The following is a 10,875-nucleotide window of genomic DNA, read 5'->3' on the forward strand; positions in this document are numbered from 1 at the left end:
GACAGAGACAGACAGACAGAGACAAAAGAGAAAGACAGAGAGAGACAATGCTTCAATTGTATTCAGACACAATCAGTTTTTTCTCTAGGTATGGACAATATTTTTCATCATAAATCCTTCATGGTAGTCGTGAATCATTGTATTGATGAAAATAGCAAAGTCATTCACAGCTGATCTTCCTAGAACATTGCTATTACTCTGTACACAGTACATTTCACTTTGCTCAAGTTCATGTGTATCTTTCCAGGTTTTGGTAAGAGCATCCTACTCATCATTTTCCATAGAACAATGATATTCCATCATAATCACATGCCACATTTTATTCAGTCATTCCCCAATTATGGGCATCCCCTCAATTTTCAATTTTTCTATATATAACTATTTTGATTCAAGCATCATCTGGATGCAGCTGACCTCAGAGTCTTAGCCTTATGACTACCCTCTCTGGGACTTCAATCCAACATTACCACTTATATGGTGGTTATCTCCACCTATGCACCCTACAGATATGTCACACTCAACATGCCCCTAATGGAATTATTTTATTCCTCTCAAACTTGGACCTCTTCTAAACGTTTTTGCTTTCAATAAAGACATTACCATCCTCCTGATCATCCAGCTTCATAACCTGAGGCATCTCCAACTCTTCCCTCTCCCATACTCTCTATAGACATCAAAAAGTCTTATTGGTTTGACTCTCACAACATCTTTCTCTCATCTTCCTCTGCTCTCTATTCCCTCTCCTTCAGGTTTTTATCACCTTTTATCTGGTCTTCTTCAAGAGCTTCTTATTTGTTCTCCCTACTGCTTGTCTCTCCCATCTCTAATGTAACCATCACACAGATACCAACATAATCTAAAACAGAGATCTGACCATATCACTGCTCTCCTCAGAAATCTTCAGTGGCTCCCCATTGCCTATAGGATAAAGTAAAAACATGTTAGCCCAGCATTTAAAATCATCCACAATGTCATTCCCACATATTATCTCAATCATTTTTCAAGGTATTCCTTTTCTTTCTTTTTAAAATTTTTTTTCATTTATATATATTTTATTATTATAGCTTTTTACTTACAAAACATATGCACGTGTAATTTTTCAACATTGACCCTTGCCAAACTTTCTGTTCTGACTTTTCCCCCGTCCTTCTCCCCATCCCCTCTCCCCTAGATGTAGTCCAATACATGTTAAATATGTTTTTTTTTCTCATACAAGAATTGCTGATGTTTATTCTTCATTGCACACACAGATGCATAGCACACTATTCCTAAAAAAGGTTGATCTGGTCAGATTTCACAAATCTAATGAGTCTCCTCTACAAATTGCAAATCACCTTTGATGCTCAAGAGGCCCAGGCCTGTGCTCAGTCTTAATGCTACTCCTCTCTCTTACAATCACTTGAGAGAGGGAGATTGTGGGAATGAAAATGCCTTGTGTGTTCTGGCTTACTAAGTAAAGCACAAATGAATTGGCTGTCTACAGCCGTCCCTAAGATGGGCAGGAGGAAAAGACAGGAGGCTTCTGTCTGGCCCAGGTTCAGAAGGAGTCCTTCCTCACCACGGGTAACAGCTTGTTCTTTTAAAGAGGATTATTCCCGCCAAATTCTAGGACATCCTAGTCAAAGCCAAGGCCTGGTGTCATCATAACTCAGTGTTTTCAGAGCTGGAAGACTGAGAGCCCGTGCTGTTTGCTCGTTCTTGCTCTGGTGTGGCTGGTGATTCCTCCGTAGAATTATGGATCCGCCATGGAGGAAAGAATGGGTATTTTCTTAGCCTGAAAGTAATTGTAGGCCTCCTTTGCACAGACCAATAGAACGACACTCTTTCCGCTGATCTGGATTTTCTCCACTACACCCTCATAAGGTTCATCCATCACATTCACCCCATTCACTTCAATGATGTAGTCGTCATCTTCTAGACCAGCTAGGGCAGCAGGGCTGCCCTTCTGTACCTCTTTGATGAGGGAACCAGGCTGATCCCGAACAGCATTTAAGTGGAAACCATAGCCTTGTGGACCCTCGACCAGCCGGCAGAGTTTGGGCTTGTAAGTCACTTTCTCAGAAGAAGCTGGGCTGGCGGCCATGGGAGAAGGAACAGCAGGAACCTCTTTGACCGTACGTTAGGCAACACTTGATTTTGAAGGTAGTAGAGAAATGGAGAAAACTGAGCCAGTCTATAAATGGCATCAGTCTCCTTGTCCACCACCAGGAGGAAGGTCTGATCTCCACCTTTTTTAATCTTCTCCACAATGCTGTCATGATCCAGATTTTCCACTGACTCTCCATTGACAGCAAGCAGGTCATTATTCTTCAAACCGGTTGCTTCTGCTGGGCTTCCGGAATCTATATCTTTGATGATCTGACCTTTCTGCCCCGGGCCTACTCTCAGATAAAACCCATAGCCATCTCTTCCTTTGGTCATGTCCACAATCCGGGGCCTGTGAGGAAGCAGCACCAGACTGGCTGTGTCTCTTTTTACTTTAATTTTATGATCATTGTAGTATTTGTCCATGTCCTTGTAATCAGCAAAAACATAATTTGGCTTCCAGCCTTCTTCACCTTTTCCACCCCCTCCTCATGACTGGCATTTTCCACATTCTCCCCATTCACTTCAATCAGACGGTCTTCAGATTGCACACCAGCCTTTGAAGCTACACCCTGGGGAATCAAGTCAGTCATATATACTCCCTTTTTACCTTGCACAGTTTTCAGAGCGAAGCCATAACTGCTTCCTTCCTTTACCAGGTAACACAGCCCGGGCTGGCTCCCTGCTCCTGCTACCCCATTCATTACTGGGGGTGACTCCTTTTGGCTCTGGCTCAGTTCCTTCAGGCTTATCCCTTTTTTTATTGCTTATTCATAAGACACTCCATCCAGAACCAGGAACGTCACTGAATTCCCACTTTTCTTGACCAGATCCACAACCTTCAAGTGTTCTTTGTCCACATACACTCCGTTGATACAGAGGACGCGGTCGCCATCTCTGAGGCCGGCTTTCTCAGCTGGGCTGCCCGGTTCTACCACCCGAACAGGTGACCCTCAGTGTCCTCAATCCGGAGGAAGAAGCCATAGCTTTGCCCATCTTGTTTGGAAAGTTTACATTCTCAAGGTGTGATGGTAGAGGCCATGTCTTATCAGCACAGCATCACACAGGTTTTGGACATCCCAGTGACTGCCCTGGTGCAGTTGCTGAAGGACCTGCCTCATACTTGCTTTGGTCAGTACCTCTCTGCCATTAGGTAAGAGCCATCATCCTTCCGAGTTCCCAACTCACATGTTAAATATGTTAAAATATATCTTAAATCATGGTACTCCTTTTCATAAATTATAGTTGTCATACTAGTTTGATAACTGTTCCCCAAAATCAGCATTTACTACTTTTGTGCAATCACAAAAGCTGTCATGTGCACCCTTTATATATGGAATGAACTCTCTTCACCTCTCAGAACCTTTAAGTTTCTTCAAGACTCACCTCAGGTATCACTGATGAGGTCTTGGGTAAGTAAGTAGGTGGGGTTGAGAGAAAAAGTCTGAAGTACTGGTAAGATTATAACACTAAAGGCAAGCAGGAAAGGCAAGTTGATGGGGATCAGCTCAGCCTTACAGTCCTCCCCCTGTGGAGGTCTTGGGAAATCCCACCTTACTCTAATCAGAAAGCCAAATTATGATGTCAAACCCCTTCCCTTTTCCCCCACCAAGGTTATATTTCCTCTATAAATCTGTCCATAGCCTATGCCATCTTTGCTGAATTTCTCTTGGGTTAGCCCACCACAGCATTTACGGGGGTCTTTCTCCTTGCTATAGTTAACTAACTCTTTTAGGATGCTAAACTCCTCTATGGATTTAGCCTGCCAGTCAATGGTGTAATCCCACCTCATGGCGTATTTCCTTTTTCCTGGTTAATTATGAGTTACACAGGGGAACTTGTCTTTTCCATTGTTAATTGTTAAAACCCCTTTCCTTGCTAAGTATATGCCTTCCCAGATCTATTTCATACTTACCACTGCTGGTGTCTATTTTACCTCTTCATTTGGTCTGTAACCTCTTCTCATAAATAAAGGTACTTTTTGGCAAAAATAAAGTCCTTGTGAATTTATCACATGACCAAACCCCATCATTTAGGTCTTAACCTCATCACTGGCGCTGGACCTCAACCTCACCAACTCCTACCAAAAAGAAAGTCTTCCCTGACCCCGTCCTAAGTGCTCGCTCCCTCAATTTTCCTTTGTTTGTATCCATATTATTAACCTGCCCTTCTCCTTTAGGATATAAGGTCCCCAAGAAAAAAGACTGTTTTATTAATGTCATTGTAGCACAGTAGGGGACACCAGGTTTATTCAATTTCATTGAACCAGAATCTCTCTCTCTACAGCTTCCACTCCAGGATCAGGCAAGACAAGCCTGACCTCTCTTTCACAGAGCAGCCCTTCAAAGGCTAAAAATGCTCAAACTCTTGGTGTAAATCTTGCACTTGTAATTTTGGGATTTTACCTTGGATGGTCTAAACGTGACTCCCCAATACAAATTAAGTAGTTGGATATTCTGCTTATCTTATCCACATTTCTATTTAGGAGAATTTATTTTCCTGGAATTTTTTTTTTTTTTTTTTAGGGCAGACTGGAGAATCTACTTACAGGGAGAATTTATTTGAAATTTGCTTTATAAGAAAACTTTAATCATCCAATCAACAAAGATTGGTACTATATGCCAGGCATTGGGATGTCAAGAAAAAAACAAAACAGTGCTTGCCTTCAAGGAGCTTCCTTCTAGTGATAAATAAAACAAGAAAGAAAGGCTAAGAGGGTCACAGAGCTGTCCAAAGTTAATGAAGTTTTTTTTCATTAAAATTTTTTTTCTGCTTCCTTGAAGAAGGGAGAGGCTATGGAGGTAGTTCATTACATAGTACAGCAGGATTTTTTGAAATATTGGTTAGTTTTGCCAAGTTTTCTTCCCATCTTTTTTTTTTTTAAAATCATAAGGAATGGTTATCTTGGAGGGGTTGGGGAAAGAATATAATGGGAAATCCTGGGAATATCAAAACAGAAGATATCAAGAATTATTTCCTAATAAATACATTATGAGAGACACAGTTCTGGTATATAACAGTCAAGGATGAGAAAGAGATTTTTTAGGCACTGCTCCAAAATCTACAATTCCACTAAGTGTTTTTTTTTGTTTGTTTATTTGTTGTTTTTTTAATCAAGATTTCCAGACTCTCTAAGGCGTCTCCATGGGATAAGGTGCTAAGGAGACTTTGGTGGAAAGCCTTCTTATTCACAGGGATCCAAGAAGCTTCCTTCCCTTTCTTCCATCAGCCCCATCCCCAGCCTTGTGGGGCCATCGCCAGTTGTCCCGACTGCCACTGGAGTCTGCTGACTCGGGAGAAGAGTAAGGTGGATGCCTTGGGAAAGGTCTATCTCACTTAAATCCAATTATTCACAAGTCAAGTCATAATGGTGCTGATGTCATGGGCCCTCCGAGGCTGAAGGGCGCACAACAAACAGCCCTGTCATAGCTTTCACATCACTGTGATTTAGGGTTTTAAAAGGCAGCGAGATCTGTTCTGCTGGTTCAGCATGGGGGGAAATTACTTTGATTTGTCACCCTGGATACATTCTTTAACTTCTTGGAGACTCAGTTTTCTTATCTGTGATCCTATGACCGGGTGACATCTATAATCAGAGAGAGAGAGACAGACAGAGGAGAGATGGATAGAGACAAAGAGAGAGAGAGATGGGGGATGAAGGAAAGGAGAGCCACTTCTAAGCTGTTTTCTGTTGGTTTTTCTGGGGTCAGTTTTTTTTTTAGCTTGTTCTGCCTTCACTGGCCATCCTAGACTTAAAGATTAAAAACTTACCATTTTTTCAATCAGCAGGTAACTGCTGCATCTCTTCTAAAGGGCACTTGCCCATCTCTGAGACACAACAAAACTCTGTTTACCTTCTTTTCACATGAAACCTTTCTCGACTTTGACTTGAATTCTTGTTTTAATCATTGCACCACCATCTGCCCCAAAACCCAGACCCCCAAGCTTGGTGTTATTCTCAGTTCCTTAGGCTCACTCAAACCCCCACTAATCTACTCCATTTACAGATATTGTTCAAAACATCTTACTTCTAGGTGCCCTCTCCCCTCAGCCACCATCTGAGGTCAGGCCTTCACCACTCTCACTTGGTAGCCTTCTCTCTGGTCTTCCTACCTCTGATCCACTCACAAGTCTTCCTAAAGCTCAAGTCAAACCACGCCATCCCCCTCACCCACTCAGGGAATCCTAGTGGCTCCCTATGAGTTCCAGATTCCATTTCAAACTCCTCTGGGGTCATTCAAGGCTCTTCACAGGCCGGCCCCTTCCTCCTTCCTAGTCTTCTTACACTTTACTGTTCTCCATGTGCTCTGGCCAACTGCACATACTGAGTATGCAACCTTCAGTCCTTCCCTGTGCATATGTGACTGTCCCTGTGCTTGGAATGATCTGTCCCCTCACCTCTATCTGATATCCTTTTTTTATTGAAGTAAGTTTATTTATTTTAAATACACATTGCTTTATGAATCATGTTGGGAGAGAACAATCAGAACAAAAGGGAAAAACCATGGGAGAGATTAAAAAAAAAAAAAAAGTGAACATAGCGTGTCCTGATTTATATTCAGTCTCCTTAGCTTTTTTTCTGGATGCAGATGGCATTTTCTGTCCAAAGTCTATTGGGATTGGTTTGAATGTCTGATCTCCTTGAAGACTCATTTCAAATCCTACTTTTTGCAGGAGGACTTTCCCATGTCCCCCCTTCCTCAGCAGAGGCTAGTGCTTTACTCCAGGGGATACTTCTATTTAGTCTGTTTATATTCTACATATGTCTAACTATTAATTACTTATAGTACTTATTATTATAATAAATATTTGTTGACTGATTCATTGATCCATACTTGTGGCGACTCTATCCAGGGCCAGCCCCAAGTCCCTAGTCCAAGTAATATTCATATGGTCATATAGCTTGCTGGTGACCAAGCCAAATCTGGCCCCCAAATCTCCTAAACTCCTAGTTCTATGTTGTTTTTTTTTCTGTTCTTCCATGTTCCTTCTTCATTTGGCATTTACACCTCCAGCTAAAAGGTTTTCCAAGCATAGTCTATCAGATACTCCATTGATTTCCCCTGGATAAAATCCAATCATAGATTGTTTTTGGAATACCACGGGTACTTAACCTTCTGTTTCCATTTTTTAAAAGAGCCAAGCAATTTGCATGTTTATCACTGGGGCAAATAACATTGATTACATGTTATGGTAAAAGCATCATTACACACAGTCCAGCACCACTAACAACAGAAAAGTCTCCCTTAGGAGACTTTTGCAGGAAGCAATTGCAACTTCCTTGAAGAACCTGAATTTCCCAACTCTACCACTTACATTTTCCCAGGATGGATGTATGTGTGTGCATATGTATTTGTTTGTGTTGTTATGGATGTATTTATGTACATATGTGTATGTATTTTTGGACAGCTAGGTGGTACAACGGATAGAGCACTTGGACTTGGATTCAGGAGATTTCCTGAGGTCAAATCTGGTCTCATACATTTACTAGCTGTGTGATCCTGAACAAGTCACTGAAGCATGTTTGTCTCCCTTTTCTCAGCTGTAAAATGAACTAGAGATGGAAATGACAAACCATTCCAGTTTCTTTGCCAAGAAAGCCCCAAATGGGGTCGGTCACAAAGAAAAGGACATGATTGAAACAGCTGAACAAAATATATTTGTATATATCCACATATAGGTAGATGATATTGATATAGATATGTATGTCTATACTTATAGATGGATATATATGCATACTATATATGTATACAGTACACATGACTTTCACAATGGAAATGAAAAGAACAACATGACAAAAGCATGACTTTGAGCCTAATATAATTATAATGACCAAGATTGGCCCAGGAGAAGAGATGATAAATATAGTTCTCTTGCCGTTCTTTACAGGGAGGAATAAGAGGTATGTTGTAAGTGTCAGATATTATATATACTAGCAGTCTGAGCTGATGCAATGATATGTTTTTTCTCTCTCTCCCTACAAACTTGCCAGGTAAAGGAATAGATTTTGAAAAAAAAGGATATCATAAAACCAAAATATATGAATAAAGCCAATTTTTCTAAGGAATTAAATATGCAAATATTCAAATGCGTTATTGTTCTGACAGATGAGATGTTAAGGGTTCCCACATCTGGTCTTTGTCTCGATAATTTCAAGAAGACCTGCACTGTGACTGCAGAACCCAGACAGACCAGCCACTCGCCAGAGACAAAACAGCTCAGACTCTGCGTTCCTGAGGGTTTTTTTTTCCAGTCTCAGTTCGTACTTTAATGCCATTTTAATATGTGGTGGCTTTATTTGGTATCTAATGAAATCAACAGAGCGTGAAAACAGGCACACGAATTGGGAAGATAATGAGTCGGTGAACGGCTGCTGCTCGTGGGCCTGAATGAGGTCCAGTGCTTAAGGTAGAAAGAATAAACTGTTTCAGAAGAGGTTTTCATTAGCTTCATTAGAATGGTCATCAAATGAATGATTTCATAACGAATCTAATTAACCAAAGAATGTGCAAGAATGGCATATTCTTCCTGCTAATTGGGTCCTTGGATACTAAGGCTTATACAGGCACCTAAGAAATTCAGGGCCGGATACACCCAAAAGGAAACTTGTGGGTGGGAAATACAGTAGCATTTTAAAAGATTTTTATGATAAAATTATCTAACACGAGATAAAGAACTTCCATATTCATGGGCAGAACGGTCTCACGACATTTGGAAGATTTATTTCCAAGTATTATAAATGGAATTCAGATATTACCAGAATTTTGAAATCACTTTCTTTAAAGAACTGCTTTATGGTTTTTGTAATGGCAAGGAATTGGAAATTGAGTGGATGTTCTATCAGTTGGGGGATGGCTGAATAATGGTTGATTGAATGATGATTAGATGAAGGTAATGGAATATTATTGTTCTATAAGAAAAGACCAGCAGGCTGATTTCAGGAAAGCCTGGAAAGACTTGTATGAACTGATGCTGAGTCATGCGAGCAGAAGAACCAGGAGAACACTGTACATAGTAATAAGATTAAATGACCAACTGTGATGGACTTGGCTTTTCTCAACAATGCGGTGACTTCAATTTAACCTGTATTGGAGTGCTTATAATCTTGAGTGGGGAGAAAAATTTGAAACAAGGTTTTGCAGAGGGGAATGTTGGAAACTATCTTTGCATGTATTTGGAAAAATGAAAATACTATTTGAAAAAATAAAATAAATAGAAAAAAAAAGGCAATCCCAATAGACCTGAAATGGAAAATGCCAATTACATCCAAAGATAATGAATGGGGATTGAAGCATGGTATTTTCATTTTGTTTATTTTTTTCTTTCTTGTGTTTTTTTTTTCTTGTTCTGACTTTTCTTGCATCACATGAGAAATATGGAAATATGTTTAAAAGGACTGCACATATTTAAGCTATATCAGATTGCTTGCTGTCTTTGGGAGGAGGGAGATAAAGGAGAGAGAAATAAAAATTTAAAACACAAAATATTACAAAAATATATGTTGAAAACTATCTTCACAATGTATTAGGAGGAAAAATAAAAAATACCACTGAAATAAATACAATAAAAAATTTCTCTGGATGGATATTAGAAAGTAAAAAAGAAATGTTACATAGCGCTTTCTTTATCTATTAAGAGAAAAAAAGTATGGCTGCAAATATAGGAACTATGTGCTTTTCTCTCTTTTTCTTTCTCTCTAGATCTCTACATAAACTTTTGATCTAATTAACTTTTCCCCCACTTTGAATTAAGAAGTAAGCCCATGGTCAAGGCATTACTTAAAAAAAAAACACCCCTAAACTTTGCTTCAAATATTTCTGAAAAAAATCTCTATGTAAGCCATATAGGGAATTGAAACAAATATGTAAAACCAAAAATCACTTAAATTCTCTGGGTCTCAATATCCTCATCTGTAAAATAACGATCATGTGTGTAGCACATGTTTCATAGAGCTGTAGTGAGACTTAAATGAAATGATATATGCTATATCATGATCCAGAAATCCCACCACTGACCATATACCACAAGAAAGAACTGTCTCACATATACCAAAATATTTATAGCAGCATTTATTTTATGCAATAGGAAAAAACTCTTGCAAATAAAATTAATCCCCATCAACTAGAGAATTTCTGAATAAATTTTGGTATGTGAATGTCTTTTTTAGATGGGACTTATAACTTGGCCTGGGAAAATCTCATCAAGCAGATTGGTACCTGTTCTGAAACTAGCTAGAAGAGTAGAGGTCTATGGACCTAGAAAGCTGCTTATACTGTCAAAAGGATCATTTTGTAAGTCAATTTTACTTCACTGTTTTTCTTTGGGGCACCTAGGTGATATAGGAGTTTGTTTGAATTAGAGTCAGGAAAATCTGTATTTGAATTCTGCCTCATCTGAACTCTGCCTTATCTAGATAATCTTCGGTAAATCTGTCTCTGCCTCTATTTTCTTTCTATAAAATGGGGATAATAAAAGATCTACTTTGTAGGATTGTTGTAAGGAACCAATGAGATAACATGAGATGTCCCAAAAGTCTCAGTTCAGTTTCAAATTACTTTAAGGGTACCTTGTAAAGGACTTGAAAGTATTCCATAAATGCTAAATATTATTATTGTTATTATAATCAAGATTTCAGAAGTAAAGAGCAGTTTGGGATAAATAATTTTGGTGTAAAAAACCAAAAATATTAACAAGACATTTTTAAAAAATGATATAAACACATGGCACCAAATGTATTATCTCTCAATAAGTGCTAAATGGTAAAAAAACAAACAACAACAAACAGACCAT

General features: G+C 39.2%; 1 pseudogene; it reads right to left on the bottom strand.

Annotated features, from left to right (window-relative positions):
* Window positions 1–1,525: 1,525 nt before the first annotated feature.
* On the bottom strand, window positions 1,526–3,127 carry LOC127552984 (Na(+)/H(+) exchange regulatory cofactor NHE-RF3-like; annotated as a pseudogene).
* Between the last annotated feature and the right edge of the window lie 7,748 nt (window positions 3,128–10,875).

This window comes from Antechinus flavipes, chromosome 3, assembly GCF_016432865.1.
Source record: "Antechinus flavipes isolate AdamAnt ecotype Samford, QLD, Australia chromosome 3, AdamAnt_v2, whole genome shotgun sequence".
Lineage (NCBI taxonomy): Eukaryota > Metazoa > Chordata > Mammalia > Dasyuromorphia > Dasyuridae > Antechinus > Antechinus flavipes.